The 26,274-nt window shown below is 45.2% G+C and overlaps 2 pseudogenes; both read right to left on the bottom strand.

Annotated features, from left to right (window-relative positions):
• Positions 1-7,265: 7,265 nt before the first annotated feature.
• On the bottom strand, positions 7,266-10,395 carry LOC116861428 (annotated as a pseudogene).
• A 1,431-nt stretch (positions 10,396-11,826) lies between these two features.
• On the bottom strand, positions 11,827-12,434 carry LOC116861431 (annotated as a pseudogene).
• Positions 12,435-26,274: the final 13,840 nt, after the last annotated feature.

Genomic DNA, 26,274 nt, shown 5'->3' with positions numbered 1-26,274 from the left:
AGCATGAACATTAACACTAAGGGTTAATCAAGACTATAGATAGCTTCGCATTACTTTAGGTCAGGTTTTGTCACCTAATGGGTTTGGGCTCCAAAGTATGAAAACACAACCTTACGTTTTTCAGAACTTTTGGGGTCATGGAATTGTGCCTAAAGACTTTTGAGCCTTGTCTAACCTGTCTTATTTGTGTGTCTGTGTGTGTCTGTGTGTGTTGTATAGTTCTCTCCCTGCTAGAAGGTAAGCCCCATAGCAGCAGGGTCTTGTCCTATAGGTTCACCTCTTGGCTACCCAATCCCCACAGTACTGCCTGGCATGTACTAGCCACTCAATACCAATGAATGAATCGATCAATCAATCAATCTTGGGAGAATTTTGGGCCCAGCTTCATGATTCCTCCATCTGCTTAACTCCAGGGGCCTTCACCTCCTCTTATTTTTAAAGACTTCTGTCTAGGCAACATTATTAACCTTGCCATGCCCTGAATGACTCCCCTAATTCCCTGGCATCTACACACCACCATCTCTCACTCTGAACATGTTCCAGTCAATTTTGGCTCTACTCCCTTCCACCACCACTTTTATCTCCTTGAACTCTGTTATTCAATGGGTCTTTCCATTTTCTTTTTTTTTTAAGATTTTAATAATTTATTTGACAGACAGAGATCACAAGTAGGCAGAGAGGCAGGCAGAGAGAGAGGAAGGGAAGCAGGCTTCCCGCCGCACAGAGAGCCTGATATGGGACTCGATCCCAGGATTCTGGGATCATGACCTGAGCTGAAGGCAGAGGCCCAACCCACTGAGCCACCCAGGTGCCCCGGGTCTTTCCATTTTCTTTCAACCTAGCAGCCTCTTCCTACTTTTCTTCTGGCCAGTGTAAACCCTCTGTCATTCCCCTTCTCTCTTTAACCACCCTTGATGGCACCCTCCACCCATTTTTCCCTTGACATCTTACTAATTCAATTTCTTGACTTTTCAGGACAGACTCTGAAGCCAGAAGGCCTGGGTTTGAATCTCAATTCCATCATTTACTAGTGAATGACCTTGGGTAAGTTACTTAACTGTTGCACCTCGGGCTCCTCTTCCATAAAACGGGTATAATCAAAGCACCTATCCTGTAGAGTTGTTAGGAATAAAAGAGTGAATAACTATATAAGAAAAAAGGATACTCAGAATAGCACCTGGCCTTTAGCAAGATCTATGTAAATGTTAGCTATTGTTACTCCTCAGAGTAGTGTCTCTTAGCCCTTTTTAGGCTGTGAAAACCTCTGGCAGTCCAGCAAAGTCTAAGGAATCCCTTCCTAGAATAATACATGCATGAGATAGAATATAAAAATAGGATTACAAAAGAAATATAATTATCAAGATAAAAAGAAACACATCTGTACTGTAGTAACATATGTGCTTCTTTATTTATACATTAAATCCCAAGCCCTATCAACAGATCTCATGGCTACCATGATTTCAAAAATAGTGACATTATTTCGAGAGATCTCTAACAACCCTGATATGCTATGAAAATCTGATTTCCACTGGTAACAAAGCCACAGGTACTGCTAATACTACTATAGTTTGTTACTCACATCCCCTGGAAGGACATACTACACTCGTGTCGGTGGTAGTGAAAGTAAAGATGCAATTCCCCCCCATCCAAGTCCATGGGCTGCTTGAATTCTCCCTACAGTCTCTGAAGGGGCTGTGGACCCCAGGTTAAGAACTCCTGTGTTTAGAGCAAATGGAGGCCATTAAGTGAACACTTACTCTGTCTTCACCTCCAATATTGTCTCTACCCACACTATCCTTTCCTTGGGTCTCAGAGAAGAGAGGTCCTGCTTGGGGCTTGCCATTCCCACTGGGCTCTGGGTCCCAGCCCCTCCCATTTGCTTGGGCGTTTGTGCCATTGAGCATCTTCTCTCTTTATTGTACACACCTCTGTCTCAAGATTATTAGAAAATAGGGAACTGAGCAATCCCAACTTTTGTACACGACAGATAATCATCACTTTGGGTGTATGTAGGCGAGAAGTGAGCAAAGGAGCTTGTCACCAGAACCAGCAACATCCAGCATTACCTCACAATCCCCAGGGGTATTAACCTTACCAGGAGATGGGAGAAAAACAAAGGTGGTTTCACCCCTGGGAGATTAAAATCACAAGATAACCCATTTAACCCTTGAGGGTGCCTGCCATTTCCCCTGCAAAAACAGAGCTGCACGGGATCCAGCTGACTCCAAGGTAGCATTGGCAAATATAAAGGACCCCAAAAGATGAGGGTGGGAAGCATCCAAATGTGTGCTTGTTGGGGCACAAATCTGAATGAATGGTTTAAATTCTAAAGGCGTGTGTGGAACATGAGAATGTGGCCAGCATCTGAGAGCGTGCTGAGGATGCATGCTGGCTGAGTGTTTACCATTTGAATAAATGCAGCTGCGTCTGAATGAACTTGTGTGATTCCAGCCTAAGTTCATCATGACTTCACCATTGCCCAAATGAACAGCCATTGTTTAGTCTTGGTATAATCAGAACTTTCTGACTGCATTTTGCCATGTTTGATCATTTCCTCTTCCTAGAACCCTCACCCCTTTGGTTTCCATGACACCTAACTCTCCTGGTTCTTCCTACTTCCCTGACTGTTCCTTTTGGTCTTCTCCCTGCACCCCATTTTCTTCTGCACCCCCTGTCTCTGGGGAGCTTAGCCATCTTAGTTTTAATACTGCCTCTCTGCTAAGGACTTCCCAATCTCTACCTCTAGCTCATCTTCTCCACTGAACTTCAGAATGAGGTAGCCAATCATATGCTGGCCCACTACACTGGATGTCCCTCTGGCATCTACAACACGTATCCTAAACTAAACTCAGTCATTGCTCCTTAAACCTTCTTTATCTCAGTTGATAGTAATATTGTCTCCCCAGGCACACAAGCTGGATCTTGGGACTGATGCCCTCTTTGTTCTTTCTAATCAATTGCCAGATCCTGTTGATTTAACTCCTACATACTTCTTGAATCTGGCTCCTCCTTTTTCCTAGGTTCCAATTATCACCACCCCAAGTCTCTTGTCTATATTATTGCAACTGGTCAGATCCCACAGTTATCCCACTTAAAAGGATCCTTCAAGAAGCCAGAAGAAGACTTTTTCTAAAACTCAAATTTTATTATGTTATCATCCTTGTTTTAAATCCTTTCAGTGGTTCCCCCTTGCTTTCAGTGCTCTCCATAGTCTGCTGCCTGCTGACTGACTTCACTCTGTCTAACACTGTTCTTTCCAAAAACAATGCACTACTTGATACTGATGAAATTTGGATGTTTTTGGGTTTGTATGTGAATGGCCAAGAAAGAATTCTTGAGACATTTTTGGTGCAAAAAGATGATTTTATTATAGCATGGGGACAGGACGCGTAAGGGAGAAAGAGCTGCACTGGGATTGTGAGGAGTGACTGATTATATAGTTTTTAATTAGTGGGGGTTATGGATACTATAGGTCTCCAAGGAATTTGGAAGCAAGGCTTTCAGGACCTTGAGGGACTAGCTGCTGTTAAGGTAAGGTTACTTTTAGAAGACATACAAATGGCCAACAGACATATGAAAAAATGCTCAGCATCGCTCAGCATGAGGGAAATACAAATCAAAACCGCAATGAGATACCACCTCACACCTGTCAGAAGGGCCAAAATTAACAAGACAGTAAACAACAAATGTTGGCAAGGATGTGGAGAAAGGGGAACCCTCCTACACTGTTGGTGGGAATGTAAACTGGTACAGTCACTCTGGAAAGCATACAGAGTTTCCTCAAAAAGTTAAAAATAGAGCTACCCTATGACCCAGTAAATGCACTGCTAGGTAACTACCCAAAGGATACAACCATAGTGATCAGGAGGGGCACCTGCACCCCAATGTCTATAGCAGCAATGTCCACAATATCCAAATTCTGGAAAGAGTCCAGATGTTCATTGACAGATGAATGGATAAAGAAGACGTGGTATGCGTGCACACACACACCATAATAAAAAAGAACTCTTGCCATTTACAACAATGTGGATGGAACTAGAGGGTATTATGCTAAGCCAAATAAGTCGATCAGAGAAAGACAATTATCATATGATTTCACTCATATGTGGAAATTAAGAAACAACACAGAAGATCATAGGGGAAAGGAGGCAAAAATAAAATAAGGCAAAATCAGAGAAGGAGATAAACCATGAGAGACTCTTAACTCTAGGAAACACATTGAGGTTTGCTGAAGGGGAAGTGGGTGGTGGGATAGGGTAATGGGTGATGGGCATTAAGGAGGCACGTGATGTAATGAGCACTGCATGTTATATGCAACTGATGACTCACTGAACTCTACCTCTGAAACTAATAATACACTATATGTTAATTAGTTGATTTTAAATAAAGTAGAATTTTAAAAAGATAAGGTTATTTTAGTCTTTAATAAAACAGAAACATTAAAGCATTAAGGTGGCCATGAGTTCCTTGAGGAAGATCACACTCTGTATGTTTCAAGTATCTATCAATGGGTTGTAAGCTGTAAGGAGACTTAATTTAAGCTACATTTCTCTTGTCTTTGTTTCCCTCATTGATACCACCCACAGTAGCGCTGCCAGATGAGATACAGGGTGCTCAGTAATTAAATTTTAATTCAGATGAACAAATAATTTTTAGTATAAGTATCTCCCGTGCAATATTTGGGATATACTTATATATCAAAATTATTTGTTCTTTATCTGAAATTCATATCTGAGTGAGTATTATGTATTTTTATTTGCTAAATCTGGCAACCCTACCCCACAGATAATACCCAGGATACCACTGGTAAGATGGCCCTCATCAGGCTCCCACAGTTCTGTATGTCCACCTCTGAACCAATACTTACCCTCCTGAGAGATCAGGGATCTCTTCCTCTTCTTTTAAAGATTTATTTATAATTAGAGAGAGAAAGAGAGCTCACACACAAGTTGGGGAGGGTCAGTGGGGGGAAAGAGAGAGAAGCAGACTCCCTGCTGAGCGTGGAGCCTGACACTGGGCTCAGTCTCATGACCTGAGCTGAAATCAAGAGTCTGATGCTTAACTGACTGAGCTACTCAGGTGCCCCAGGGATCTCTTCTGATCTCTGTATCCTTGGTACAAGATACAGGGCCTGGTGGAGAACAGGTAGCAGTGTTTGATGAGTGAATAAATGCATATGTGTGACATAGCAATAAACCTTGCATCATTTGGTGGAATTGTTAACCTTAAAAATAAAAGTACCAGTTACTTTTCCAGCAAAAAAGAGGTTATTTGGTAATAGCTTAGAAATGCAATCTAGGACAAGCAAACTATGGCAAAACTATAGGAAAGTCCAGAGAACAGAGGAGAGGATCTCTTTTATATAGGAAGGGGGGGGTTGTTTGGAGAAGATGACACAAACTAAATGTCCATTGAAGTAAACTGGGAGTTTGAAGTACAGTGGCATCTCACTGGCTAAGCTGTGATGGTCTCTTGTTGGCTGGGCTGTTGCCAAGGGAGGAAGAAATCTTCACTCCTGCTGTTGGGTTAGTCTATTAGTTTCCACATGCAAGGCCCATCCACTCCTGTTGAGTCTGCAATGGATAATTAGTGGGGTTATGAGAGTTCCCCCTGCCAGTCTCCCAAACCCCCCATCCCATTCTAAATGAGATTTTCTTTTTTTTTAAGGCTGTATTTATTTATTTGACAGACAGAAATCACAAGAAGGCAGAGAGGCAGGCAGAGAGAGGGGGAAGGCAGGCTCCCTGCCGAGCAGAGAGCCCGATGCGGGGCTCAATCCCAGGACCCCGGGATCATGACCTGAGCTGAAGGCAGAGGCTTTATAACCCACTGAGCCACCCAGGCGCCCGAGATTTTCTATTATTAGTTTTAATATTTCCCCCTCTTGATCAAGATCTTCCTTTGAAAGCATCACTGATCAATACTCAGGTTTTTTATATTTAGTGGTTTTGTCCCTCAGTTCCAGGAAGTACCTTTCCTGGCTGTCATGTCCTACATTGGAGGGAAAATGCATAGCAGGTGGAAATAACTTAAAGCCACATTTGAGAAACCAAGAAGGTTAGGAGGAAGAAACCTTAGGCACTTCCCATCTAAAGTCTATATCTTCTCAAGGTGATACATGTTAGAAATCATCTTGAAAGTTTGAGCCAGATAGCCTTATTGGGTACATCAAGTTTTTCTTTTAAATTTGATAGGCAACAAAATACGAAATTTAAAATAATTACACAAAACAGAAGTAACATAATCTCAAACTGTATGACAGTTCTAAATCAAGAGGCTAGGTCTGAAAGTAGCCAGCTGAAATATTTATTGGCACTTATTCCAACCTAGGGGAGAAAGTTTCTCCTTATGAAGACAAACCCAAAGTCATATATGCCTCCTGGAGGTCTCTGGTTAAAGTGGCCATGAACACAGAATAGTGAATACTGCAAGAGCACACTGAAAGTGTGTTTGGGAAGATAACGGTGAAAGAACAAACATGAAGTAACACCTGATTAACTTTCTGCAAAACAGCAAAACTTCAAAGACATTTTAAAACAATATTGTTAGGGGAAAAAAAAAACAACATTCTTAGGGGCACCTGGGTGGCTCGGTCAGTTACGCGTCTGCCTTTAGCTCAAGTCCTGGGATTGAGCCCAAGCCCCAAGCCCAGAGTTGTAGGGAATCCCTACTCAGCGGGGAGCCTGCTTCTCCTTCTCCCTCTGCCCTTCTCCCTTTGCCCCTCTCCCCTGCTCGTGCTCTCTCTCTCTCCCTCTCAAATAAATAAATAAATAAAATCTTTTCTAATTAAAAAAAATAAAAATAAAACAATATTGTTATCTCGAAGAACTGTTTGGAACCAAAGTGTTATTGATAATACAGTCCATAAGTTTGCAAATTCAGAGGCCATGCATTTGGATAAGAATCCAAAGTCAGTGAATAGTTCAGATGAAAGAAAAGACTTTTGTGAATTCTGAACCTCCTAACCCTTTAGAAAAAGCAAGCGAAAATTAACTTGTCCTGGGATCATAACAAGGCTGTTTCTGAAAGGCCATAATCAAAAGAAAAGGTTTCCTCCTTCCATGAGGGCTTGGGAAGTGCAGACAAGGGTTTTGTCTTTCCACAGAAAAGAGAGAAGCAACAGTGAGAAAAAGGTTTACAGGTGTGATCTGGACCTCTTGGGAAAGCTGTCTCATCAGATGTCATCTCCTTCAATTCCAGGAAATCTTTACTTTCAGGTCACCAGATGGTGTGCAGGTCAGGGTTTAGTCCTTTCTTCAGATGCATCACATGAATCTAAGTGTCTGATCCCTGGAGTTTGGCATCATAAGGGTTGGTTTGCAGTTCTCGATAAGGACCTTTTCAGCTAGGTTGAAGGGTTTTTCCAGAGGTGTCTTTTCCAACATATCAAATCTCCAGGTTGCAAAGTGTGATGCTTAAGGTTATCATCACCCAAGAGTGCACTGTGAAAAGATTGCTCTACCAAAGCACAGCTATTTTTAATAGAAGCAATTAGGCCGTCACCAAATTGAAGTACCAATGACAGTGCTTTTGGCCAAAGTATTTGGAGGGTCATGCCAATTGAGTCTTAATAGTGACACTAGTTCATGTGACTAACTGAAGACCAGGGATGATAATGCACAATGAAAGCAAACAGACAGGGGCGCCTGGGTGGCTCAGTGGGTTAAAGCCTCTGCCTTCAGCTCAGGTCATGATCCCAAGGTTCTGGGATCGAGCCCCGCATCGGGCTCTCTGCTCAGCGGGGAGACTGCTTCCTCCTCTCTCTCTGCCTGCCTCTCTGCCTACTTTGTGATCTCTATCTGTCAAATAAATAAATAAAAAAAAAAAAAAAGCACACGCTTGTTGAAGCACCTGACCAGTAAAATGGGTCCCCTGACCACTCTGAAGTTAGAGATGCCTACCTTTCCAGGACGGAACAGGACCACAGCAGGGTCTCATGGGGAAAACACATGGTCGCCAAGCCTTAACCAGTGACTGGATTTTTCAGCTGGTGTTTGCCCCTGTCAACCTCCTTTCAACCTCTACCACAAAGGCTGTGTCCTTGAAGGCCTCATCCTAATTGGCAATAAGCCACAGACTGCGCACGTGCTACCACTCCTTGCTAGGGATTCACCTCTCGCCAGGTACCTCTCCCGGAGGTCACCAACCAACATGTCCCCTTCACTTCCCGGATACAATCCTGCGTGTGGAGTTGAGGGAAAGGACTCAACTTTCCCTGAATTATACTTTGGACAGGTGGGATAAGTGAAAGAGGCAGTTTTGCAGACTTATTCACCTTTCCCACCAATACTGATTCATGAATGCCATCATTTCCTCAATAGACCAATGGTTTGATGCATATGCAGTGGAAATTTTAGAATTTCTGGGAGGGCTGTATTGTTATGCAGATATGCTCCAGGGGAAAGAGCAAAACAGAAGGGGCTTGAAAAGGGGAAAAGACCGAGAAGACACTGAGAAGAAACGGGCCAAAGGGCAGGGCAGACAGGGACAGAAAACCTGGGCCACAATGCAAAACACCAACCAGCTCCCACCAGTGCTCTCCCTTCTCTGTTCATTCCAGAAAAATTAGCCTGGAGCAAGAGGGTGGGGAGGAGTAGGAGCATAGCATTTGGTAAGGTCGGGTGAGAAAGTAGGAGACAAAGAGATGGCATTCTGATCAGGGTGAAGTGACCCGGGCGATGACCACCAGCAAGATAGGAGGCACCTAGAGACTCTGTGAGGCACCAACTATGCAACCACGTGTTTCTAACTGAGAACCCAGGGTCTGACCACGTGACACCCACTTTGGCCTTCACCTGCCCTGTGTCTGCAGCAGCTCCTCTGGCTCAGACATTGAGCAATAAAGAGTATTTTCCAATTCATCTATTTCTTCAGAAGTAGGCTCTGCAAGTAAGTTCATCTTGGGGTGTAGGGCACTGGGGAGGACTCCGGCCTCCGGCCTCCAAGTAGCTGATGAGACCCCTCAGGGCCTGTACGAATCGGTTGTTCAGCATATCTGAAGACCAGTCAGCCTCCTCCTGGGCCAAGTGGAGGATGACGTTGGTGAGCTGGCTGGCAGTGAGGTGGCCCAGAGCTGGAGTGGACTTGCATATGGCCTTGAGGATCCTGAGGCACTGAGATTGGCAGCCCAAGTCGGCCTGGTCCAAAGCCCGCAGGCTCGGCCACCATAGGTTGTCATACTGTGCCAGCTGGTGTGGTCTGGCTACGAAGACAGTGTTGCCAAGTGTCCCTGATGGCAGGAAATCAATGACAAGATGCTTGTCACATTCATACTGTACTTCCAAAGTCAGGGCTTCTGGGGATGGTGCTGGTCGGATCACAGTCCAAGAGGGACCCTATGGCTGGCCAGTTGATGGAGCTAGCCACCACCTTCTCAAAAGTGTCTGCCACTGCCTTTGGGGAGAGGTAGCCCCCAATACACCACAGTCCCAGTAACTGTTACCATGAGGAAAATACTCTGGGTTCTCATGATGAACCAGGTAGAAGACAGGGACATTCATGATGGTGTCCTCACCAGGAATACACAACCACAGGTTCTACTCCAGCACGAGGGGCATGATGAGTTGGATGTTGTCAGCTGTCACCCCTGCAGGTCATCCTAGAGGCTGCCACTCAGGTACATGTCCTGAAGTGGCATGTCAGGCATCATGGCCCACAGGAAGCTCCAGAGCTCAGCACATATGTCCACAGCAGCTTGCTTGGCCTGAGCCTGCTCACCAGCAGGGATGGCTGCCCAGTTCCAGTATAGTAAGTAAGAAGTTTCTCCTGCTGGGACACGAGGAGTGGTGACTTCTTCAAGTCTTCCTGGCCCTTCCTGGCCAATGGCTTGGGTCAGGGTGGGCAGAATGTATCCATGTCAAAGGCCAAGGAGTCTGTGGGAAGGGTCTGCAGGGACAGGCTCAGGCCTGTCTTCATGTCCTTATTTAGCAAAGTGGTGGAGGGAGGAGCCCAAACAGTTCCGTTCTTCCCAGCTCCTTTGCTCTGAATGGCTCAGGCGGTTGGATGGGGCTGGTACAGGCACTGATTGCCTTATCATACATCTGCTTAATGCCCAACATGGCTGCTCTACCCACCCTCAGCATGAACGGGGCATTGGAGAGCACAAAATCAATGGCTGTGCCGATGCTATTGTCATCCTTCTTGCCTTTGCTCTCACCAGAGCTTGCCGTCGCTCACGGTGGAGGGAGACCAGGTAGGAGTCTTGATCAGTTTAGCAAAGCTCTGGACCAGGTGCAGCAGGGCCCGGTAGAGACTAAGCACCGCCTCGGGGCTCCACGGAGCCATGGGGGACCGACAGGGGCTGGGCGTCAAGCCACAGACTGCGCACGTGCTACCACTCCTTGCTAGGGATTCACCTCTCGCCAGGTACCTCCCCCGGAGGTCACCAACCAACATGTCCCCTTCACTTCCGGGATACAATCTTGCGCGTGGAGTTGAGGGAAAGGACTCAACTTTCCCTGAATTATACTTTGGACAGGTGGGATAAGTGAAAGGCAGTTTTGCAGACTTATTCACCTTTCCCACCAATACTGATTCATGAATGCCATCATTTCCTCAACAGACCAATGGTTTGATGCATATGCAGTGGAAATTTTAGAATTTCTGGGAGGGCTGTATTGTTATTTGGCCCAAACCAGAGTTCTCTCTTTTTTATCAAGTCAACAATTATTAGACATCTAATGTTTTTTCCTCTCTGGGGCAAATTCTTGGCTATCTCTTAGTTAATTTTTCCAAAATCACATGGCAGAATATCCCCTTAGACCAGAGGTTTGGTTATTGGTTTCCTCAAGAGTAGCAATTTTGGAGGAAATGTCAGTGAGATGGTTTACTTTGGCTTCCAGAGAGTCAAGTCTGGAATGCCCAGGAACCTTAGCCACAGCTAAATCTGCCAGCGAAAGTATGGCAATCCAATAAATTTGGGGCATAGAAGTCATTTTTAAGTTCACCCGCATTGGAGGCAAGGCAGTCTCATTGTTTCCATAACATTCCACAGTCACGAGCTACCCCAAAGGCATACCTGTATAAATGTTTGCAGTTTTACCTTTGGCTAAGGAACAAACTCATGTGATGGCATATAATTCAGCCTATTGGGCTTAAGTAACCAAAAGGTTAAAGGTGCTATTTCAATGGCTTTGAAAAGGAAATATGCAATAGCATACCTAGCACAATATTTACCATTTTTATCCTTTAAGTAAGAAGCATCAGTAAAACATGAAAAATCTGCATTGGTCACAAGTTTCCTATAGTGTCATGGAGAGTCAAAAGGTAATCTGTTCATGTCAAGCAGTCATGAGGGGTTTCAGTTGGGTCCAAATGTAGCCATAATTCTGAGATCAGATGCCCTATCTAACCTGAGCTTGAACAAACTGATTTTTCTTTGGCAACTTTATGTCCCTTTAAGGCCAAAAGTTGTTTTTTTTCACCCTGGAATTTTAATTATGTACATAAATAGCAACAGGAGAAGGCAGGGTTCTAAGTCATTATCTGTAGGTGAAAGGATTACTGATTAGTCCACTCTTAGTGTGGCATCACCCAAGATAACAAAGAAGCCTTGTATAGTTTTTCCTGAAGAAGAAAGCCAATTTACTACATTCAGTACTGACTTCTCTGCCATTTTTCTAAAGAAATATTGGTTTACTGCATGTAGTTTCCAGTATTTACCTTTAACTGATTAAAATGGGCAGAGCAGGGACGCCTGGGTGTCTTAGTCAGTTAGGCATTTGACTCTTGATTTCAGCTCAGATCTTGATCTCAGGGTTGTGAGTTCAGGTCCCGCATTCAGCTCCACGCTGGGCATGGAGCCTACTTAAAAAAAAAAAAAAATGGGCAGAGCATGGAGCATTCTACTAATTTCCAGGTGAATTCTTCACATTTCTTGGCTTTTGAAAGTTCTCCTTCCACAAATCTTGTACGACTATGTATCCTCGTAAACCCCAGTCGTATAATCCCCTGCTACTGACCTGGACAAATATGATGGCTTGTTGTGGATAATAAACAGAAGCAGTTACTCCCATGAACCCAGGTGGATACACCAGCTTCCTTATTTTTGAACCTCTAGCCAAAAGAAGTCCAACAATGCCAGCAAAACCAGCAAAACACCAAGTTTTGGGGGGAAAAATCCTGGAGGTACATTTTGGAGATATTCATAGCTGTCTAACCCCTATTGAACCAAGCTCAGCATCTTGGATTTAGTTTGTGAGTGCATTTCCTGACACCAACTTGCATTTGGCTCACAATAATGTTGGAGATGTGAGATGCTTTCATCAAGTTGGGCCCTTGGCTCCCCCATATATTTAGATTGACCCTCGGGAATGGAGTAGAGCAAAAGCTCATTAACCTTCACGGTGGTTGTGTGAGGTGAGTCTTTTTTAGATGGTGCATAGACTCAAGTTGAGCAGACTCAGACTGGCTGGCCCCACAGACCTGAATAGCATTAAACATGTTGCTAGCAGTGGTGGCTCTGGTGGGGCCCAAGGTGGATGCTATTTCCTGTGAAGAGGTTTGAGTGGGGTGCCTGGGTGGCTTAGTCATTAAGCATCTACCTTTGGCTCTGGTCATGACCCCAGGATCCTGGGGTCGTGATCTCAGGATCCTGGGATCGAGCCCCACATCAGGCTCCCTGCTCAACAGGAAGCCTACTTCTCCCTTCCCACTCACCCTGCTTGTGTTCCCTCTCTTGCTGTGTCTCTCTCTGTCAAATAAATGAATAAAATCTTTTAAAAAATTTGACTAAAGGACCAGAGAGGCAAATCATCTATGCATTATAACAAGGTACACCTTGCAGAAAACTTTATATCATCCAAATGAGCTTTTAAGGTTTGTGAAAAGTAAAATTCTGGGAGAGCTGTACACCTGTCAGGGTGTATTGCCATTCCTCCTGAGTGAAAGCAAAAAGATATCGGCTATCCTTATCATCTGGAATACTAAAAATGCACTACATAGATCATTTACAGTGAAAAATTTGCTTTCAGTGGGAATGGGTGTTAGCAGCATATGGGGGTTAGGAACAACAAGGTGCTGAGGGGTAACAGTATTATTTATTGTTCAGAATTTCTGAACAAACCTCTATACTTGGCCATTGGGTTTTGTGCGGGGGATAATGAGGCCCTGAAAGTTGTAATCTTCAATTATGAGCTTGATGCCCTGAAGGGCTTCTTTATTTATAGGGCATGAATTATGGGATGAGGTTTTGAGGGATTTATTTGAATCTTGATGGGAGATGCAGTGTGGATTCTGCCAACATCAGTTGAGAATTTTACCCATAAATGGATGGTAGCTGATCCAATAGGAACAAATGATCCATGTCTCTGGGCTCAGCTATAGTGGCATCAGAGATAGAACAAATAAAAGATGTCAAACAATCATTTAATTCCACAAGCTGGCTATTTTGATTACTCCTGTCAAATTCTAGAATTATTTCCCCCCATTTGGGAGAAATTCTGGTGTGATACTTTTCTAAGAAATATCAGCCCAAGAAGACATGAACAGACAGTTCTCCAAAGAAGACATGCAAATGGCTAAGAGACACATGAAAAAATGTTCATCATCATTAGCCATCAGGGAGATTCAAATCAAAACCACATTGAGATACCACCTTACACCAGTCAGAATGGCCAAAATTAACAAGACAGTAAACAACGAGTGTTGGAGAGGATGAGGAGATAGGGGAACCCTCTTACACTGTCTAGTGGGAATGCAAGTTGGTGCAGCCACTTTGGAAATCAGTGTGGAGATTCCTTAAGAAATTAAAAATAAAGCTTCCCTATGACCCTGCAATTGCACCACTGGGTATTTACCCCAAAGATACAGATGTAATGAAAAGAAGGGCCATTTGTACCCCAATGTTCACAGCAGCAATGGCCACAGTTGCCAAAATGTGGAAAGAGCCAAGATGCCCTTCAACAGACGAATGGATAAAGAAGCTATGGTCCATATATACAATGGAATATTATGCCTCCATCAGAAAAAATGAATTCCCAACTTTTGTATCAACATGGACAGGATTGGAGGACATTATGCTGAGTGAAATAAGTCAATTATCATATGGTTTCACTTACTGGTGGAGCTTAAGGAATAACACGGAGGACATTGGGAGAAGGAGAGAAGAAGTGAGTTGGGGGAAATCGGAGGGGGAGACGAACCATGAGAGACTGTGGACTCTGAGAAACAAACTGAGGGTTTTGGAAGGGAGGGGGTGGGGGCATGGGTGAGCCTGGTGGTGGGTATTAAGGAGGGCACATATTGCATGGAACACTGGGTGTGGTGCATAAACAATGAATCTTGGAACATTGAAAAAACAAAATAAAATAAAATAAAAATAAATATCAGCCCAATAAATGAATAGGGGTAGAGTAACGAAGGGGGAAAAAGATGAGTAGCTCTCAAAGGGCCTAAACAAAAGGGAATAGTTTCAGAGATAGGAACCTGTTAAATTTTATTAGCAATATCCACTATTTGAACTGTTTTAGGACTCCAAGGCAGAGGCTGCTTTTATAACAGTGGAATTAATCACCGAGGGTATAGCTCTGGTGTCAATAAGGACAAAGATTCAGTCCCAATCTGGAGAATGGTTTCTCTAGGCCAATTAAGAGGGAACATTGAGATGAGCCTTTGTAGTTCCTCAGAGGCCCAGTCACTAGGATTAGGAAGATATTGGAAAAACTGACTAGAGGACAGAAGTTGCCTGGAGCACTTAAAGTTGCAACAATATTTCTTTTTAATAAGAACATAATCTTGAAGTCCTAGCTCTTTGCAATAATAGCAGAAACTTGAAGGGTTTTGGTTTTGTTTAGGGGCCTTCATTTGCCAGAGTTGAAAATTGAGAATCAGGGCGCCTGGGTGGCTCAGTGGGTTAAGCCGCTGCCTTCGGCTCAGGTCATGATCTCAGGGTCCTGGGATTGAGTCCCGCATCGGGCTCTCTGCTCAACAGGGAGCCTGCTTCCCTTCCTCTCTCTCTGCCTGCCTCTCTGCCTACTTGTGATCTCTGTCTGTCAAATAAATAATAAAAAAAAAATTGAGAATCGTAGCAGTCTTTCTTTTAGGTAACTCACCTAGGATGCAAACAAGCTGGTTTTCCATATTAACTAAATCTGGAGGAGGCAGCTTCCCATTCTGTCCTGGTCCTTTTATTATTTTTTAAATGATTTTATTTATTTATTTGACAGAGATCATGAGTAGGCAGAGAGGCAAGCAGAGAGAGAGAAAGAGAGAGAGCGAGAAACAGGGTCCCTGGTGAGCAGAAAGCCCAATGTGGGGCTGGATCCCAGGACCCTGAGATCATGACCTGGGCTGAAGGCAGAGGCTCAACCCACTGAGCCACCCAGGCGCCCCTGTCCTGGTCCTTTTAACTAAAAGAGAAAGATCCCAGTTCAGCCTGTTAATAAACATAGAGTTAAATGCCACTCAGTGAATTCAGCATCTAAAGGAAGACCAGAATATTCTTTAAAAACATTATTTATTTGAGAGAGTGAGTGAGAGAGAGAACAAGTAGGGGGAGGGGCAGAGGGAGAAGCAGACTCCCGGTGGAGCAGGGAGCTGGACTCTGGACTTGATCCCAGGCCCCTGGGATCATGATCTGAGCCAAAGGCAGACACTTTACTGACGAAACCTCCCACATGCCCAGACCAGAATATTCTTTTTTTTTTTTTTTAAGATTTTATTTATTTGTCAGAGAGAGAGAGAGAGAGGGAGAACACAAGCAGGCAGAGCAGCAGGCAGAGGCAGAGAGAGATGCAGGCTCCCTGCTGAGCAAGGAGCCTGATGTGAGACTCGATCCCAGGAACCTGGGATCGTGTCCTGAGCCAAAGGCAGCAGCTCAACCAACTGAGCCATCCTGGTGTCCCCAGACCAGAATATTCTTAAAAGACAATTTGGTGTTGATTATAATAGTCATGAACAGTTTCATCAAGCTTTTGCATACAAGCCTGAATTTTGTTCCAATCAATCAGCAGGCTTGGGAAAAGTTACTGTAATTGCTCTGTGTAAATTTCCCGGTGGAGATTTCCAAAGAGTGTTCTAGCATCTTGACAAAAGTTAGGTGTTTGTGGGGCGCCTGGGTGGCTCAGTCGTCAAGTGTCTCCCAGGGTCCTGGGACCGAGCCCCGCATGGAGCCCTGCATTGTGCTCCCTGCTCACCGGGGAGCCTGCTTCTCCCTCTCCCACTCCCCCTGCTTGTGTTCCCTCTCTCACTGTCTCTCTCTCCATCAATGAAATAAATAAAAATCTTTTTAAAAACAAGTTTGGTATTTGTTTCTCTAAATCCCCTTCGAGATGATCTGTTGTGGCTAGTTTCATCCAATGTTTGGCTTGGTCCTCACCAGCAAACATGTGAACTATTGATAGAAATCTGACAAACCAAGTTGATAAGTTTGAATAACTATGTTAAATTCTTTGACAAACTTATGGGCTTCCTCAGTCACTTTAGGAAACTCTTTAATTATGGCTCACAATTTGGCCTTAATCCAGGCAACGTAGATTAGATCCTCAGAAGACTTAACCTTGAAAAGGTAGGTTTCAGTAGGTTCGAAAGAGGAGCAAGAGGGAAGAGGGGGAAGATTCAGAGGAAAAGGAAAGTTCAGCAGACAGAATAGAGGAAAATGGAGCCAGATGCAGGGCCTGAGCATAAGGTGGCCACCATGTATCTGCAGCTATCAAAGAAAATGGGGGAGGGGAAAAAGAGACCTTGCAAGTCTTTTTGTCTTTTCAATAGTTTTCCTCAGTTAATTTAGAAATAGTCTTTTGCAGAGACAAACTTAGAATCCTGAAAACATCTGGAAGCCTCAGGTACCACTTAAAATAGGCATTCAGCTGCTTCTTTTCCTCCTTTTTTGCCCTTTAAAAAAAGTTATTATTTTTTTTAGGTACTGCAGCTTTCCAATTTAATTGAGTAAGCAAGTTTGGGGAGATCAAAAGCTCAAGATTATGTTCATTAACGTTTTAAATTTCTTTGGTTAAGTCAGTCCACTGACATGAATGTGCATGTGGAGAACCCATAGTTTTTAAACATAAAACTGGCCAGAGTCCCAGTAGGGAGGAGTGCTCTCAAAGTATTTTGATAACTGGAATCCCATCACTTAGAGGTTTTTTCCCTAGAGCAAAGAGACAATTCTTCAACAGCACACTTTTGAGAGGTACAGCCTGGTTCCAGGAGGATCAGACCAAAGGTCAGCACAATTCTAGTAGGAAAGGCCCAGTTCGAGAGGAATGGGACCAAGGGCCAGCACAGTTCCAATCAGAACAGTGCCATCCCAAAATACAGTTGGTTCGAAGTCCTACACATTTTATACTGGCACCAGTTCCAACAGGAACAGCAGTCTGGACTGAAACTAAAGGTCAGCACAGTTCCACCAGGCCGAACAAGTACCAGTAGAGGTTTTAAAAAACAACAAACAACAAGGCCTTAAATGGATCCTGAATACATCCTGGAGAGCTCAGACACAAAGCATCCAGCTAGAAAACCAGGAGAAAACTTACTTTCAAAACCTATGGATCTGCAAGAAAGCAGTGAGCCCAATGGGCTCTGTGTATATGGATAACAATTTGCTCACCAGCCTTGGAATTGTGGGGGGCCCTCCCCCTCCTTGTTATCTTTCTCTAAAATAAGAATAAATAAAATCTTTAAACAAATAAAACTCTCAGTTATTTTATCAGCAAAAAAATGGATTTCTTAAAGAATAGCCAAGAATTACAATCTAAAACAATCAAGCTAAGACAAAACCATAAGTAAATCCAGAAAATGAAAAAGGAACTCTCTTTTATAGAGGAAAGTTGGGTTGGGGGAGAGTGTTGGGAGAAGCTGTTATAAATTAAGAGCCTATTAGAGTAAACTGAGAGTTAAAAGTATAGTGGCTTCTCATTTGCTGAGTTGTCACTGTCTCTCATTGGCTGGGCTGTTGGTACAGTAGAAAGCAAGCTTCGTTCCTTCTGCTGGGTTAGTAGAGTAGGATGGGCTTGCAAAATATTTCCTCCTTTTGGTTCTGCAATTGATAACTAGTGCTGGGGTGAGAGTTCCCCCTGCCAGCTTCTGAATTCCATTCTAAATGGGGTTTCCTTTTATTAATTTTTACAGAATCAGTACAGAGTATCAGTTCCACTCATATCCACCTTTCCCTTCACAGCTTTGGAAGCATTATCTCCCAGAAGTCATCCGTGGGCTTAGAGAAGTCATTATAGCCATTATAGGGTTATTTTGGAGGGAGAAAAGGAGTGGGAGGAAGACTACCCCTATTCTGACTATACTGTGCTCAAAGAAGGCAAAGAGGATGAGAGCAAGGGGGGAAGTAAGGGAAGAAGCAAAGAGGATGTGGACAGCTTGAAGGAAAGGCAGAAAAGAAAGCAGGTAAGAATGAAGGCTAGAAGCAAGGAGCCAGCTGGCACCAGAGAAAGAGTAGAGCCAGGAGGCAGGGAGCAGGAGCCAGAGGATGGAAGCTCTGAAGTTGTGGGTGGGACCATTCTTCTCCCCCAAGGGAGGACACAATACTTCTCCTCCTAATGGAGGCAGCGCAAAAGCCCCCCACCCTCCCCATGGTCAGAGGCACACATGCGGGGCTTGTCCCTCTCTGGGCCACCTATCTCTCCAGGCTGGGAGTTCTGATGTGGGAAACAAAAGCAGAAGAAAAATTATTAAATTTCCTTACTACCTACAGCCCACTGAAACAGGGTGGGTGACATTCCTCTAGGGACTCAACTGCCTCAATGTTGACCCTTTGCTAAGGGTAAGAGGCAATCCTAGCCGGACGACCTCCCCCCCACCCCCAGGATCCTGTAAGCCTGCTTTAACATATAAAAATTCTTTTGGAAACTTCTTTTATCTCTAACCCCTGTCCCTGGCCAAGATACATGTTGGCAATCATCCCCTAAGCACATGGCCCACTGATATACATCTGAATGGTTTCATGATTAAGGTTTTATTAGGCGGTAATAAATGACCATTTCCCAACAATGGCTACCACCCTTCGAGATCCTGGAAACCTTGCTGCCAAAATTCCTTAGAGACTTACATTATCCCAAACCCCCTGCCAACTTGAAAGTATATAATGGGCCACTCTTCATGATGCCAGTGCAGCTATTTTTGCCCATGAGACCTTTCCCCATGCTTTAATAAAACCACCATTTTGCATCAAAAACGTCTCAAGAATTCTTGCTTGGCTGTAGGCTTCGAACTCTAACATCTTTCCTACATCAGTTTGACTAGTTTCTCCAATTCCCCCAGCCCCAAAATCTGGTGGATTAGGGAAAGATTCTGATAATCCCCTCCCCTCCATGCTGGGTGGAGTTTAATGAAGACCTGGAACAGAATAAACAACTGTGGGGGAGATGGAGGGTGCAGCAGCACCCAGAAGTGGGGGGCCCATTGTGTGGAGGTGCCCATTCATGGTGGGAGGCTTTAGAGGAAATGTCTGTAATATGTCTTGACCATGCACCCACTGAAGAGGCACACGTGGGACACTGGTCATCTTTGTCTCTCAGCCTCAATTTCCTCTTCTGTGAAATGGGAATAGGAATACTCATTCGCTTTCTCTGAGCATACTGTGTCTGCCATAAAATGTGGTCAGTGAGTAGTAACGATTATCCTTACTGCTGTGCCTTCTTAGTCCACTTGTGCCATGTGAGACTGTCCCAGTGGTGTGAGTGTGGGGCACAGTGAGGAAACCCTGATCCGCCATCACAGGAAGCCCAAAGGTGGCTCAGGCCCTCAAAAGGCCTGAGAGAAACTGAAAGTTCCGGTGAAGGGGCTTGGACAGGCAGCAAATTCCTTTTTTTTTTTTTTAAGATTTCATTTATTTATTTGACAGAGAGAGAGGTCACAAGTAGGCAGACAGAGATAGAGAGGGGAAGCAGGCTCCCTGCCGAGCAGAGAGCCCGATGCAGGCCTCGATTCCAGGACCCTGAGATCATGACCTGAGCTGAAGGCAGAGGCTTAACCCACTGAGCCACCCAGGCGCCCAGCAAATTCCTTTTTTACTTCTGCAACTTCCAGGTGGGGAAGACACCAGCTCTGGGACCAAAGATTGGACCTACAGGCTGCACCCCCTCTAAGCAAAGTCACCTTAGTCACCTTAGATTGACTATCCCTGTCACTCATTTCATTAGAGGGACTGCTAGCTAAATGGAAGGATTCACACCAAGACACTAATACAGGGCCATCCTATAGACCCAGGGAGACGAAGGAGAGCGGCAGGGAGCTTGGAGATGCACCGGTTCTGCCATGCTCTCGAAGTGCCTTGCCTGCTGGAGGGGCGCCCGGCATCCGCGCATGCGCTCTCCGCCGGGGCCTTCAGAGGGGTCGGGCCGTACTCGGTGGGGGTGCTGTCCGCGCATGCGTATCCCGCTCTCGTCACGTTCTCAGTGGAGTTGGGGGAGGCCCCTGTGGAGTCGCAGGGGCGATTGAGTAGTACAGTAGCCCCGCCCATAGGGGCGGCTGTTAGGGGATTTGGACGAAGCGGTGTGTGACAGCAGCGAGTCACAGACGGTGGAAGAGTCTAAGAGTTGCCGTCAAGGGCGGTTTAGGAGGGCACTGAATCCTTAGAGGTAGAAGGGCGGCTGGGGAGGCTCTTTTCGCTGGATTGCAATTTGCAGTCCCCTGGAGGTGGCGGGAAACCAGAGGACTGAAGGGAGCGGGTGTGTTAAACCTGGAGGAAACACCCCTCCCCCCACGACAGAAAATATAAATTTGGACAGTAACTGCTCTGCACCCGCCCCCAGTCTTCCAGGCAGTTCCAGCCGCGCCCCTCCCCCCACACCCTGGTGGACTCTTAAGTCAAAAAGGGGCTTCCGTGAGGGCAAGGCAGGGTTGAAAGACCCGCGATGGAGCCGCCTCTGTGGCCTAGGAAGAACCGCTGCTTCCCCATCTGCCGCTGGACCTAAGGAAGACGCCAGACCGGCCTGGCAAGTGCCCAGAGAGTGACTTCAGACCACTAATCCGGAAGTGAAGCCTGAAGGAGGTGCGCAGAAGCCCAGTATGAGACTAAATTAATTACTGTGACGCCAGACCCTTGTACGAAAAGGGAAAAGAGCCATTGGCTTCTCCACCTGCAGGTGCAAAGTGACAGAAGCTTCAGGGGCCTGAAAGCCTAATGTTCTTTATGAATGAGAATCCCGAGGCCCAATCATACCATCTAACACTTGTATATGCTGGGTCAGGCTCTGTTGTGAGTGTATTTACTCTGTTAATCCTCACAATAGCCCTATGAGGTAGGCGTTACAATCATCCCCAGTCTACAGATGAAGAAAGTGAAGTCCTGGAAAGTTAAGCCACTTTGCAAAGTCACGTGACTAGTAAAGCGCAAAGCAGGATCTCACAGTCAGGCAGTCTGGTTCCAGAGTCTGCACTCCTAGGAGCGCAAGCTTATATGGCTCTGGGTAAGAGACCACATAAGAGAAACCCAACAGAAGGTGAAGATTGGAACTCATTTTCTGAGCACCTGCTTTCATACTATTGTGTTTCTCTCACGTTATTTCAATCTTTCCAACAACTCTGGAAGAAAGGAAGTGGAGGGAACTGAGACAGAGAGGTTCTGTATCCTGCCCAGGTCACCTAGATAGTAGTTGAATCAAGCTGAGGAAGCAACTTGACTCGGGTAACAAATGAGTTAACCAAGACAAATGATGAGACTAAAATCTAGTTCTCTTATCTCTCTGTCTTGGGGCCTTTTTACTACATGCATTTTAACAAACATTTATTTGTTCATTCAGCCAATGTTTGTCATGCCAGGTGTTCTTGCAGGCACTGAGGATCCAGCAGTGACCAAAACGGACATGGTCCCTGTCCTCCAGTCTCTGAGGGAGGTTGAAGATGGAAGGTGTCAAAGATAAACAAAACTGGGCATATTTAAGCAGTAAAGATAGATTTTATTCAGTTACTACTGTAAGTAGGGGAAAGAGCTGAGCTCCGTTCCAATTTGTGCGGAAGTGACTGGGTATTTTAGTTCATTTTAAAAAGATTTATGTATTTATTTCACAGACAGAGCGGGAGTGGGAGCGATGGGGTGGAAGGACAGAAGGAGAAGGAAAGCAGACTCCCCGCTGAGCGGGGAGCCCTACACAGGGCTCTGTCTCAGGACCCCGAGATCATGGCCTGAGCCAAAACCAAGAGTTGGACGCTCAACTGACTGTGCCACCCAGGTGCCCCATGACTGGGTATTTTAAAGGGAGGGTGAGAGAGGAGGGAGCAGGGGCTCAAGTAGAGTCAGGGAGGTGAAAAATGACAAAAAGCCGGTAAGAAGTTTAGTCCCTGGAAAAGCAATTAGGCCTGCTGTGAAGTTAGGATGCTATCCTCCCACAGAGACTGGGAGATAGAGGCCCTAGCTGTTCTTATGATTACATTTCAAAGGAATGGCTCTCAGGTCCTTAAGAAATCACTTTCTGAGTTGTAGGAGATACATATACATCTCAAAGGGACAGGAAGAATTCACAGTTGAAAGCCCTTTTTAGCAAATGCTCTAAGAAAAAGGGGGGTTGCGGGCTCTCCATCAGGCTCTGGCTAGAACAAATGGTAAATTCTTTTGACAGTTCCAAGCTTTTTCAGACAGGACCTCAAAAGAGGGCTGGGCCAGCTCAGCTTGCAGCCTTAGGCTGCTAGAAGCCAAGCCAAAGTTTGGTCAAATCCTTTGGTACGGGGTTGGGGGAGGGGGAGTGTTTGAATGGAGGGTTTGTGCGGAGAGATTTTGCAGTTCTCAAGGGAGATGGAACTGATACACGCACAGAAGACTTCCAGGTAGTGATGATATTGAAGACCTGGGAGACCTGGAGAAGGAATTTACTATAATGGTGAACTGAGAACCCAGATATGCAAAGGTCTGTGAAGGAAAGCAACCTGGGGGGGAAGATCAAGTGAAACGACCTGGGGCGCAGGTAACACACAGTGAACGCAGCAAATCAGGCCAGGGCTGGGGAGAGTTGGACAGTTGAAGTCTGAGGTCTTGGGGACAGCCGGGGGCCAAGTCACTAGTATTTATGTGCCAGCAGGGCCACCCAGTGAGGTCACACAAATATTTACTGTACAGGACACCTTGTGCTGAGGGAATGAGGACAAGAATCTAAAAGTGAACCTTTTTCTGTGGTCACCCAGCTGTGCAGGGCTGCATTGGCCAGGAGAGAGGGGTGCCTTTTTCTAATAACCACAAGCTGGCCACACTGTCAGCAGGAGGGGCAGTCTACGCAGAAGGGCGCCTTTGTCTAAACAGAATGAAGGTGCTAGACAGGCAAGCTGTGGCTTGAGTGCCAGGCACTGAGCTAGTAGTTGCCAGGGTAGCAGACCAGCTGTAAGGTTATTGAAAAAGCTGAAGCATCTAAGCAGCTGTCTTAAAAAAGCAAAAAACAAAACAGTGCCATGAACAATGAATGTATGTTACCTTATTACAGGGTCCATAGCAGTAGCCCAATGGGCATGGTCAACCCCTCCATGGAGAAACAGCAGTGAGGACTGAACAATGGAGAATGTGATAGATCTGGGTACTCACTGATACTTTAGCACGACTTCATTCAGGTGATTGAACCCCTCTCTTGCCCCATCCTGCATCCCCTCCCCTCTCCCCTTTCAGGCTCTTTCTGGGTGTCTTTCCTATTCCTCTTGTTTTTGTTTTTTTTTTCCCAACAGAGTTGAGCATTCGTTACGTGGTACAGTGCATGTAAACAGCGTCCTCACTGATGTTCCCAAAATTAGGTAGAGGAAACAGACACATTTTCCTAAATTTATTGGGTTACTGATTTATACATTTCTATCTTATGTAAAGGATTTGAAGCGGCTGTCAATTCCAAGATTTACCTTTTCCTGCCACTATGCTAAGGTGGACAATAAAATGAACCTAGGGCAAGATGATAAAAATCCCTTTTTACTTATTTCTCTTTATTTAATTTTTTGAAGATTTTATTTTTAAGTAATCTCTACACCCAACGTGGGGCTCGAACTCACAACCCCAAGATCAAGAGTTGCAGACTTCCGACTGAGCCAGCCAGGCACCCTTATTTATTTTGCTTTAAAATGTTTATATTGGATACTTATTTATTTTGTTATCTTCTTTTCAAGTGTGCAGAAAGGCAGATGTTAATATAAAATATCCCCAGTTTCATCAGATGTTCATGTTTTGGCATGTTTACTTCAGATTTTATTTTTTTTTAATTTTAAAGATTTTATTTATTTATTTTAGAGACAAAAAGAGACAGCACGAGCAGGAGGGGGAGAGGGAGAGAGAGAATTTTAAGCAGACTCCACGCTGAGCATGGAGCCCAACGTGGGGCTCGATCCCAGGATCCTGAGATCAGGACCTGAGCTAAAACCAAGAGTCGGAAGCTCAACCACCTGTGCCACCCCGGTGCCCCCAGATTTGATTTTTTAAAAAGATTTTTTATTTATTTGGCACAGAATGGCGGGGGTGGGGAGAGGAGAGAGCAAGCACAAGCAAGGGGAGGGGCACAGGGAGAGGGACAAGCAGGCTCCCCACTGAGCAAGGAACCCCCTCCTCCTTTGCAGGACTCAATCCCAGGACTCTGGGATCACGACCCAAGCCAAAGGCAACTGCTTAACTGACTGGACACCCAGGGGCCCTCAGATTTGATTTTTTTTTTTTAAAGAGAGCATTAATGAAGCAGTTGAATTCCCCTCTGCAATTCCCTCAGGTGTATCCCCTTTCCCTCCCTAGTTACCATTATCCTGAATCTGGAGTTCATCATGCTCATGCATGTTTTGTTCTCCAACTTGCTATGAATGCATCCATAAATGTTTCATAGCATTTTGTAAACACAATATAGTCTTGTTTAGTGCCAGCTGTGTAAACACTGTACGGCCCCCATGTTGGTAGCGAAGCTCTAGAATTCTCTGTATTTACCTGGTGCTCTCCAGCACCCAAAGGACTTTAGGGTTCATTATTTCCTGTGGTCCTCACATATGCCTCCTCAGGAGGCAGATCAGGTGTTATGATCTCCATTTGACACAAGAAGAAATGGAGATCGAGAGAGTGAAGGGGCTTGCCCCAGGACCACAAAGGGGCAGAGGCCCAGGCTTACTAATTCCTAGCTGAGGGCAGTTTCCATTACTCGGTTGCCATCTGGCTGATAATGTGACTTGTGTCAGCAAGACAGGTTTGAGTGACCGAGAGCTGCAAGTGGGAGGGGGAGGAGAGGAGCATGGAGATGAGGATAGGAAGGAAGGGTAGACAGGGGAAGAAGAAATAAAAGGGCAGAGCGAACGGAAGGAGCTGCATGGCTTTAAATCTACCAGTGATTCTCACTGTTGGCCAGTCTTTGGGATCACCTGGGAGCTTCAGAAAACACTGATGCCTGGGACCCACTCCTAGAGACCTAATGTAAGACGCCTGTAGGGTGACCAGAGCAGCCGGTTCTTGAAGCTTCCCGGCTGGTTTTGAATCTCTAGCTGAGCCTGGGAACCATTGCCTAGGCAAAGCAATTTATCAGGCAGTGAGTCGGTTGAGGAGGCAGTGCTCGAAGCCTGGCTTATTAACATTAATAAGATCTTAGACCTCAAAGCCTGGCTTGATAATGGAATGTAAATAAGGTATTGAGATCTTAGCCCTAGATTCTATGGAAAGAAATTGGCTAAAATGAAAGAGGTGATAATCCAGTTTCCTCAGTGCTGTTCATACTAGGCTTAGACTATTATGTTCAGTTATCGGGCTTTAACTTGAAGGGGAGACCAGCAATTTTCACACTGAATACCAGTAACCCCCTACAGAGTAATAGCATTCAGCAAACATTCACTAAGTACTTCCTTTATGCAAGGTCTGTGCTGCAGGGAAGTGAGAGAAAGGGAAAAATCACAATTCTTGCTCTCAAGAAATAGACTCACAGACAATCCAGGCAAATACAAGACAATTAACAAAATGTGCTGAGTGCCAGTGATGAATCTATAGTGCTAGGGAACAGAGGGCAGAGAGAGGAGTCTTGGGGAGACTGGCAGAGGGGATCGGAGTGAGCTCTGTAGGAGTGCTGCCCGAACTGAGTCTTGAAGGGTGAGTAGGAGTTGGTTGAGGGCATTGTTGGGGGTGGGGGCTGGGGAGAGCACATGCAAGGCTTAGGCATAAGTGTGGCTGTGGAAGGGCAAACTGGTATTGTAGAAGCACCGGGAATAAATATGCAGTGGAACAGAAGCAGGGGATGAGGCCGGAAAAGTGGGCCTGCTCAGGTTTCACCCTGAAGGCATCAGGGAATCATCAAAGAGAAGACTGTGGGGGAGAACAACGAGGTCCTCATGGAGGAGAGGGCAGCTAAATTAAGGCTTGAAAATGATAGAAACTCAACAGGCAGAGATGTGGGGTGGAGA

This window comes from Lontra canadensis, unplaced genomic scaffold (genome assembly GCF_010015895.1).
Source record: "Lontra canadensis isolate GAN:19392208 unplaced genomic scaffold, GSC_riverotter_1.0 scaffold197, whole genome shotgun sequence".
Taxonomy (NCBI): domain Eukaryota; kingdom Metazoa; phylum Chordata; class Mammalia; order Carnivora; family Mustelidae; genus Lontra; species Lontra canadensis.
The sequence above is the reverse complement of the archived record's forward strand: the minus strand, read 5'-3'. Positions and strand labels throughout refer to the sequence as shown.